We start from the raw sequence: 8,714 nt of genomic DNA, 5'->3' as shown, positions 1-8,714 counted from the left end.
ATGCATGACGCTGATGCCGACGAAGAAATGGCACAGTTCCCCCCTTCCCGTCAGGGTCATGCCTCCTCGTAATTTAGAGCTCGCAGACTCGTCGTCCGATCGATTTTCGCCTAATGTGAGGGGGTTATATCTACTGGTTAGCATGAAGTCGTGAGTTAGGTGAGTCGTCCGTGGTTGGGAGTTGGTCGGCGAGGTTGCCTGCTAGTCTTCCAGCCGACTATAGATCTTGAAAAATCGAAAGTCGGGAATTCTGCTTGTATGCGACCAGAGGAGCGATTCGGAGTTAGAGTAGAGTTGATTCTAGGCTGACTCCAAACCCAGGGCCGACCTTGGTTGGGGAGTGGTCGGCAGCAAGTCGTGTGAAGGTCTTGGATGCATACATGAGCTCCACGAGCGCCGTACGTGCAGGTTCAAGGTGTAGCAAGACGACCTGTCGTACGTGCTCCGTACGTGGTCTTCATCTTCACAGTCATTGGAGCTCTTCAAAATTGTCGTCAAGCGACTTCATCTTTGAGTTCTTAAAAATCGTCCTAAACGAACGTGTGACATGTATAGACTTGGGTTCTTGTTGATACTTTTTGAGATCTCAGCACTTTTTAGGCAGTTGCCTAGGTGATTCGCCATGCATATCAGGCCCTTCAGTTTCAAGGGAATTCCTCTATACCCCCCCCCCCCCCGCCATGTCTACGTGTACAGGTGCACTGTCAACGCACAGGTTAAAACGCACACCCGGAGGTACTTAATTACAGAGGGTTACTGTAGGTCGGTAGATCGGTCCCAAACAGTGAGGACTGCCTTTCCCGAGTAACTACAGACCTTTAGGCCGCAGCAAGTAAATTGTATGGATGACATCCTATGCAGAGTGAAAAAATAATGAGATAGCGCAAAAAAAACTAGATGGGTGGGTAAAAAACAAGATGGCTAAATTTTAAAAATAGACACCATAAACGTTGTAACAAGATTTGAAGTGGCAAAACGTGGCATCACAACTAACAAGGCATTCATTCCTGTATTAAAGAAGCGAACTAATGTGGTAGACTGGCATCATTTGCCAAGCTGGCAACTACATTGATGGCTTTCATATTGGTGACACTTTTTTTCTGAAATCAGGCGAAAATTAATGAGCGCGCTGATGTCATCCATAAAATTTAATTACACAACGGTACTCGCGAAATACCAAAGCAACCTGGTATGGCTATGTACGGCCTTTGAAACAACACAAAACACATACTGTGGGTACAACTCTCGGGGTGCAAACACTAAACCATACATAGTACCTTATATTGAATGTGTGCATTTTTTCTTGTACTTGACAGTGTACCAATTCCTGCCTCTGGTACCAAACCGAACATATTACACTAATTAGCATATACTATTATGTTGATGACGGTTAGACATCCAAGTACACAATATTTAAAGGCAATTCTACCTCAGCAAGATTAAGTGGATAAAATGGGATATTTACTTCTGGACGTTTCCATTACTTTTCTTCAACTCACGGAAAAAGCGTCAGATGTCACTCGAAACGTTCGAAAGTAAATATCCAATTTTATCCTTGAGAGATTGAATTGCCTTAGTCTGGTTGTAAATGACATACACGTGCCTTTTCATCAGTGCTGTCTCCAGCTTGAAATTTATTTCCGTCCCAAATGTTGTGTGGAGGGTGGGGGAGGGCCGAAGGCCCGACGCGAGCGCCGCAGGCGCTCGCCAAACTAGGGGGGTCCGGGGGCATGCTCCCCCGGGAAAATTTTAAAATTCAAACCCTCTAAGACGCTATTTCACGTATTTTCAGAGGCAAAATTTCATTCCGCAAAGTAGGACTACCGACACCCCACGATCTCGAAACAAAAGGCTTTGTTCCGACTGCCCGCCCCTTGGTCGGGCACTTAACTGACGAAATATTTTGTTCGTTAAGCAGTGTTACGTTTACACTCTGAAATTTACCATGATACTTGTTCGTCGTCATTTTCACGTACTGTATTTGTTGATAATGTGTGGATAGTTCGGGGACTGGATAACGCCGCGGGTGTTGGCATTATTGGCCGAGGGACATTGACGCATTTCAGCTCGTAAGATCGTATTAAAAGGAAGTTTACATCACCTATTTTGTCTGGTACTGGTTGCTCATGATCAATTAACTTTCTATACCATATTTTGCTTAATAACTCTTCATTTTGCTGGTGTCGTGGTGCTGTTTCTTTAACCACCAAGAAATGAACATTTCTCGATAAAGTTGACACCTTTCTGCTCATCGTCCAGTACCGTCCAAAGGGTACAGATTTGCAAAAGATCGGAGAAAAATTGCCAACAGCGGTCATGTTCACAGCGCTGGGTAAGAATACTGCGATAAGAAAACAGTCTCCCGATAGTTATTTTCTGATATAAAATAAATGTCAATCCGAATTCCAAAACTCAACCCAAACTACGCAGAACAAAAAATGTTTTCACGGCTAAACTTTCCGTAAGGGGCAGCCTATGCGGGGGCATGTGATGGGGTCGGCAGTCAACCGTCAAAACAAGCGGGCTCACTGTAAAAATAGTCTCCTACTTACATTTTTCGGCGGGCTACTTCCGTATGATTTTAGTGGAAGGTCGGCAAAAAAAGTATACAAGTTCGATTCCCGACATTTCTCCGTGAAAACAGCGTTAAATGCAGCCGAAAATTATGTATGTAAGCTGTAATAGCAGCGAGTTGGAAAATGCGGCTGGACGTGTTGTTACCATGGTAGCAGCTTCGGCGGCAGCCTTTTGAAGTAGCGCCTGCGACAGGGCGTGCGTCATTATTCTATAAATCCAATCAACTTCCCACCAATCACAGCCAGCAGCGGCGCGGACAAAGCGGTAACACCATGTCAATCACGAAGAAGCGCGGGACTTAACGAACACGGCGCTGCGGACTCGCTCCCAAATCCAAGCAGAAAAGTGCTTTTGAAGATACATTTCGCAAGAATCGACCGTGGCTTTGTCACATCGTAGATGCAGACGGCGAGAATATAGTTTTTGCCGTCTGTTTATAGTGTACGGTTTACTGAGGTCTCCGACACACACACGACAGCCGAGTAAAGAAATATAATTTCTGATCCACCGTTTAGGTTCATAATGAATTACAGTTTCCGAGGCGTGGTGAAGGAAAAGGCAAAAATCGATTAAATTCTAAGTCGGACGCCTATTTTAGTTATTCAATCGTTCGCATGCATCATTTTAGTTATTGAACCTGCCTTTTTAAGCTTACAAAACTGCATTTTCATGTCATGAAATTAAGATTTTTTTGGGACGGAATGGGTGAATATTTTTTCCGTCCCGACGAGTAAATTTCCGTCCAGGGACGGAGGGACGGGTCCTGGAGACAGCCCTGCTTTTCATTATATACTTTCATATAATGTTAAAAGAATTGTGTCTACTTTGTGTAATACCAAATTACCTTTGTGTTATATATGTGCTTGTAGAAGACCTTATGAAGATCCCTGTGCTTTGTTGTGTCAACTAGGTTCTCTGTATTACTTGTTCTAACATTCTACGTTCTGTATTACTTGTACTAACATTTTACTTTCTGTATCATATATTACTCATATCTTAGAAATAGACAAGATCAACAAATTGTCCACCTTAATCTAAAATCATTTCAAGCAGGAACTCATTAATAAAAGACTCTCAAACCTTTTAAAACGATTTCGAAAATGCAGATTTGGGGTTAGAAGGTTGTGAACATTGTGCAACCACCAACTCACTCTCAGTTTAGTATGTTTGTTTGAGCCATTATTTATTCATGAGAAGCTCAAATCGGCCAGCAGGCCGCTTTTCATTGAGGTCATGAGGGAGGTTAGGGTTAGATAAAATATAATACGGATACAGAGTACTAATAAGTTGGAAGATGCAAAGAGTTCTTGACTTTTCAGCTCGTTCTACAATAGCTGCAAGCTGCTAAACAGTGATGCAGGAGTTTCAGAACAAATCAATTTGGTTGAGATGTTGGGGTTGTGGGGGGGTGCTTGTTCCATAGATCAGCAATCATTTGGAATTAGATTGTGGACATGGAGGATTGAATGAGTAACCATTCCTACCATGGAAAATGGCTCTTGACTCTTTAAGTTCGTTCTACAATCTTTGCAAACAGCTAATACTACCGATGCAATACTTTCAATAATGGGAAGGGGAAGATTTGGGGTTAGTGGGTAAGTGGTGCATGTTCCACATATTGGGTAAGCAGCCATCCACTTTAATGTTACACAGCAAAGTGAAAAAAAGTCTTCTTTGGTTCTTGCCTTTTCACATTCTTCTGTAATTGTTGCAAATGGCTATCATCCATAATTGTTACTGCTAATACTGTCCTAACGGTTCAGGGAAGGGCAGATGTTGGGTTAGGGGTGCATGTATTACACATTGGGTAGGCAGCCACCCACAAAACACTGGAAAGTGAGAAGAGAGTTCTTGCCTCTCCAGCACCTGTTGGGGGTTTCGCTCGCATGGGTGACTTTGTTTCTGTGATCAACGTTGTTATGAAAATCGACCTCTCCATTAAAGTCGACCCCGCAGTTCCGCCACCCCGGCTTGCGTGTGGCAGGCTGCCGCTCGCACACATTCAGGCGGTGATTAGGGGAGGGTAAAGTGAGACTTATGCGCCCCGCGGCCATAATGAGACTCGGGAGGTCTAAAGTATGAGTGTGTACGGACATGGTTCAGGCTGTGCACATCGTGCCTCCCATATGTCGACGTTTCATGTTGTAAACCAGCCGTATCCCTGCCCTAGCCTGCAGGATCTTGTGTCGCATGTTGGGGATTTCACGGCCGGTGATAGTGGGCTCACTAAGCTGTGTTGGGCCGGGCCGAATCAAGTGGTCATGTCTGTGGATAATTGGCAGGACTATCAGGAGATCGGCTTGAGGAGGGGAAGTACAACTGTTAAACAAACTTTCAACAACTCCTCAGGGCTGGGCCCGGTTACTGTGGCATGCCATGTGGCCAAAAAATTGTTCTGTTTCTGATTATTTCACATTCTCAAGAGAGAGAGAATGTTTTATTCGATTAAAAACTCTAATGGCTTAACACACAATGATTTCAAACCCAATAAACAAAATCATCAGCTTATTAGGTACCCAAGCTAAGCATACAATTAGAATATTAAATACATTTCCTAACAAAAGTGTCCCATTCAAAACCCTCCACAGTACGTGGCGTGATGAATCAAATGGATAATATATAGCGTTGGGGCCTATTCTCATGATAACCTTACAGAACAAACCTGTTGTCATGGTAACCTCCTGACAGAATCTATGCCAGTTGTCATGGCAACCCAAGCTACCATGGTAACCTAACAGAACCTAAACTTCTTGTCACGGTAGCTATAATTAAGAATCTGTGGCTGCCATCATGGTAACCTTACAGAACATGTACCTGTTGTCATAGTAACGTTTCCATAGTAACCTTGACCATTGCTACAGAGAACTGCGTATGCTTGCACGTGTAAGGCCACATAACGTATGCCTGTTATCATTATGTGCAGCTCTCGGTATTATTGACCTCAATGAGTGGCATGCAGAGAAAATCCGCTCATGGCACACGACCAGAGGACTGTGCCAGGGAGGAAATCAGCAATTTGTTTTGCCGCGGGCCGAGACAGGAAGTTTGCTCTCATCAGATGCTGTCCATGATGCTGGTCGGGCCGGGAGGGCAGGGCTCGAAATACTTTTTTCTGCATACCTGCACTGGTGCAGGTAACATTGAAAATTACAAGCACCAGACAAGTTTTACCTACACCACTCTGAATTTAGGAAGTATGGATCATACCAAGATTGTTCAGGTACCATTGCTATTTCTTCTTTATACGCTATAGGTGGTAACAGTCAATGCTGCTAGTAACAATCCATATACACCTACATCATAGGACATTTATGTATAAAACCCAGTACATAGACCAGTGCAGGTTAGGTGCAGGTAGACACCAGAAATACCTCCACAGCTCTAATTTTACCTGCACTAACCTGCATATGCAGGTGGTATTTCGAGCCCAGGGGGGGGGGGGTGTTTTTGGGATCAGCGGTAAACCCTGTATTATGTTTCCATGTTTACTACACTTGCTCCACTTACAGCCGAACAGGACCGACAAATTCCCCCGCAGAGCTGTTTTGGGAAAAGCACAACAGCGGTCCCGAATCATAACGGTAATGGTGGGGTGGGATCGGACCCAGCTGGGTGTGTATGTATTATTGGGTGTGCTCAAGTGTGTGTGTCCGACACCGGTAACGTACTTAAGGGAGACCACACACCCAACACGGCTACCCAGGGTAGATGGGGAGCACTGATGAAGTTCAAGGCAACGTCCCAAGCTCAAATGTGCAGAAATTTCCCAAGCAGCCTCGTAACCCCTGCTTCGCCTATTGGGTCAGTTAGTCGAACTTGCAGAAGCTCGATGTTTCTGACTTAAGGAGAAGAGATGCTGCCACAGTGAGAGGAGTTCAGTGCCTAGAAGAGGTCAATGGCCTTGCACTGAGCAAACTCGTTAAAAAAAAAAAAAAAAAAGAAATAAACTTCGCCGCATCCCGTCCGAGATGTTTTGTAGGAACATTCAATTTGGACCTTACTCTCTGAGTGAGGTAAGCCGGCCAGTAACAATCCCGGTCATTGCTACACCCACGCCCAACCTCTGCTTGGAGAATGTTTGGATCCCACTTTGGCTAAAACTACACTACAAAGCAAATGTCATTAATCAGAACAGTAGACTCTCATTGAAATGTGTAAAACACTATCAACATAAAAATCACTTTATATCCCTTTCAGCCATTCCAAGCTGGAGACCATGTATTATTTCTTTCCTCTAACCTGTTTCATGACAACCATGTATGTATCCTTATCGATAATTTATACTGATTATGGGAAGAAATACCCGTGGAAGAAATACCCGTGGTCCCTGTCAAGAATCATACATTGGGGAAACTGAGCGCTCGCTCAAGACTAGGTTCTTCGAGCACAGGAGAAAGAGTTCGGCCTCGTCGGAGGTATCACAACACATTCATAATGAGTCACCGGGACATTTCATCAGCTTGGACAAAGTACAGATATTGGAAACCGAATCGGATTACTTTGCGAGGGGGGTAAAGGAGGCCATCTACATTAGAGCACATCAGCCGACACTCAACAGAGACGGGGGCCGATATCGTCTGCCAGGTATTTATGATTCGTTACTCGAATCACGTGTCTCTAAGTGACGTGATCAGAGTAACTGAATCGTCACTCCTGAAGAAGGTCGACGGAAGTGCGACTGAAAATTCGAGGTGAGAATAATTTGTGTTGTATGACAGTTGAAAAACTTCAATATACTGATTATGGTACAAGTCAGCAGGCTTAAACACCAGCCTGATAATGCTAGCTGTTTGGCACTAAGTTTGTGTTGGCTATGGGATCAAGCAATCACCTCAACGTCAGTAAAAGTAAAGCTGTGGTTGTGTCTCTTTATTCTATAGGATCAACCAGCAGGGAGAATGATTTAAACTGTAAATACTTTTCCTTTTGTGACCGCATCTGAACTGTGAGCAGCGACACCTATCCTGCAGTACAATGTGAACCAGTCAGAATCGCCCTGAAGAAGGTGACAGACGGTCACCGAAACGTCGGTGAGAATAAAGCATTGGTTGTGTAAAAAGAGTCTCTTTATTCAATGATTTAAACTGGTTACACAAACTCCTGCGTGACCACCTGCAGCACAGCCATGTGGTTCAAGTCTTCTGTGGTTTACGGAAGGTGGGAAATATAAAACTCTTGCAGTCTGTCCCAAGCTGCAGGAAAAAGGACTCCACGGCCGCAGACTTTCCATCAGCCGCAACGTGGGTGGAAGTCCGCCTTTGCGAATCAACTACCAAATTTAATGAGACGTCACTTCAAAACGTCAACACACGTGTAAACTTAAACGCAAAACGAAAAAGTCAAAACATAGCGTCCAAATAACGGTTGGTTTGGTGACTACACCTCCAGATTCCAGGTACAATGTACTCATTTACTTGTTACATAAAACACAGGTATGCCCACATCTGTTGTTGTGTGACACAAGTGTGAACTTTAACACAAAACGAAAAAGTCAAAACATAGCATCCAAATAATGGTTGGTTTGGAGACTACACCTCCAGATTCCAGGTACACATTTACTTGTTTAATAAAACACAGGTATGCCCACATCTGCTGTTGTACAAGTTCTTACTGGATGAAATCACCACAATTGTTTTGGGTTTTACGAAGGACCATATAAGGAGATGAATGAAATTCCAAAACACTTAGGTCTGACTTCTACTAGCAATGTCACATGAGCCTAAATGTCATATTGTGATGGCTTGTTTGATGTGCATATTTCACACAAAAGATCATATTTTCTTTTACTGATGTATTCAATATGTCTTATGACTCCATTTAAAAGAATGCAAAAGAAAAATTGCAATACAATATTGTTGACTTAACACTGAATTTCTTGTTTAGACTTTTACCTGACAATCTGTACTTACATGTGTGAATAAAGGTTGTAACATGTGTAATCATCACTCTATAAAAGGATGCAAATTAAAAGAAAAATTGCAATGCAATATTGTGGACTTTACACACAATTTCTTGTTTCAACTTTAACCTGACAAACTGTACTTAAACGTATGAATGTTGTACCTACTTACTACAATACCACTAGAATAGTTTAAGTGTGGCAACAAGAAAAATTCCAATTTCGTTTCACCGATTCC

This window comes from Branchiostoma floridae, chromosome 1, assembly GCF_000003815.2.
Source record: "Branchiostoma floridae strain S238N-H82 chromosome 1, Bfl_VNyyK, whole genome shotgun sequence".
NCBI lineage: Eukaryota > Metazoa > Chordata > Leptocardii > Amphioxiformes > Branchiostomatidae > Branchiostoma > Branchiostoma floridae.
The sequence above is the reverse complement of the archived record's forward strand: the minus strand, read 5'-3'. Positions refer to the sequence as shown.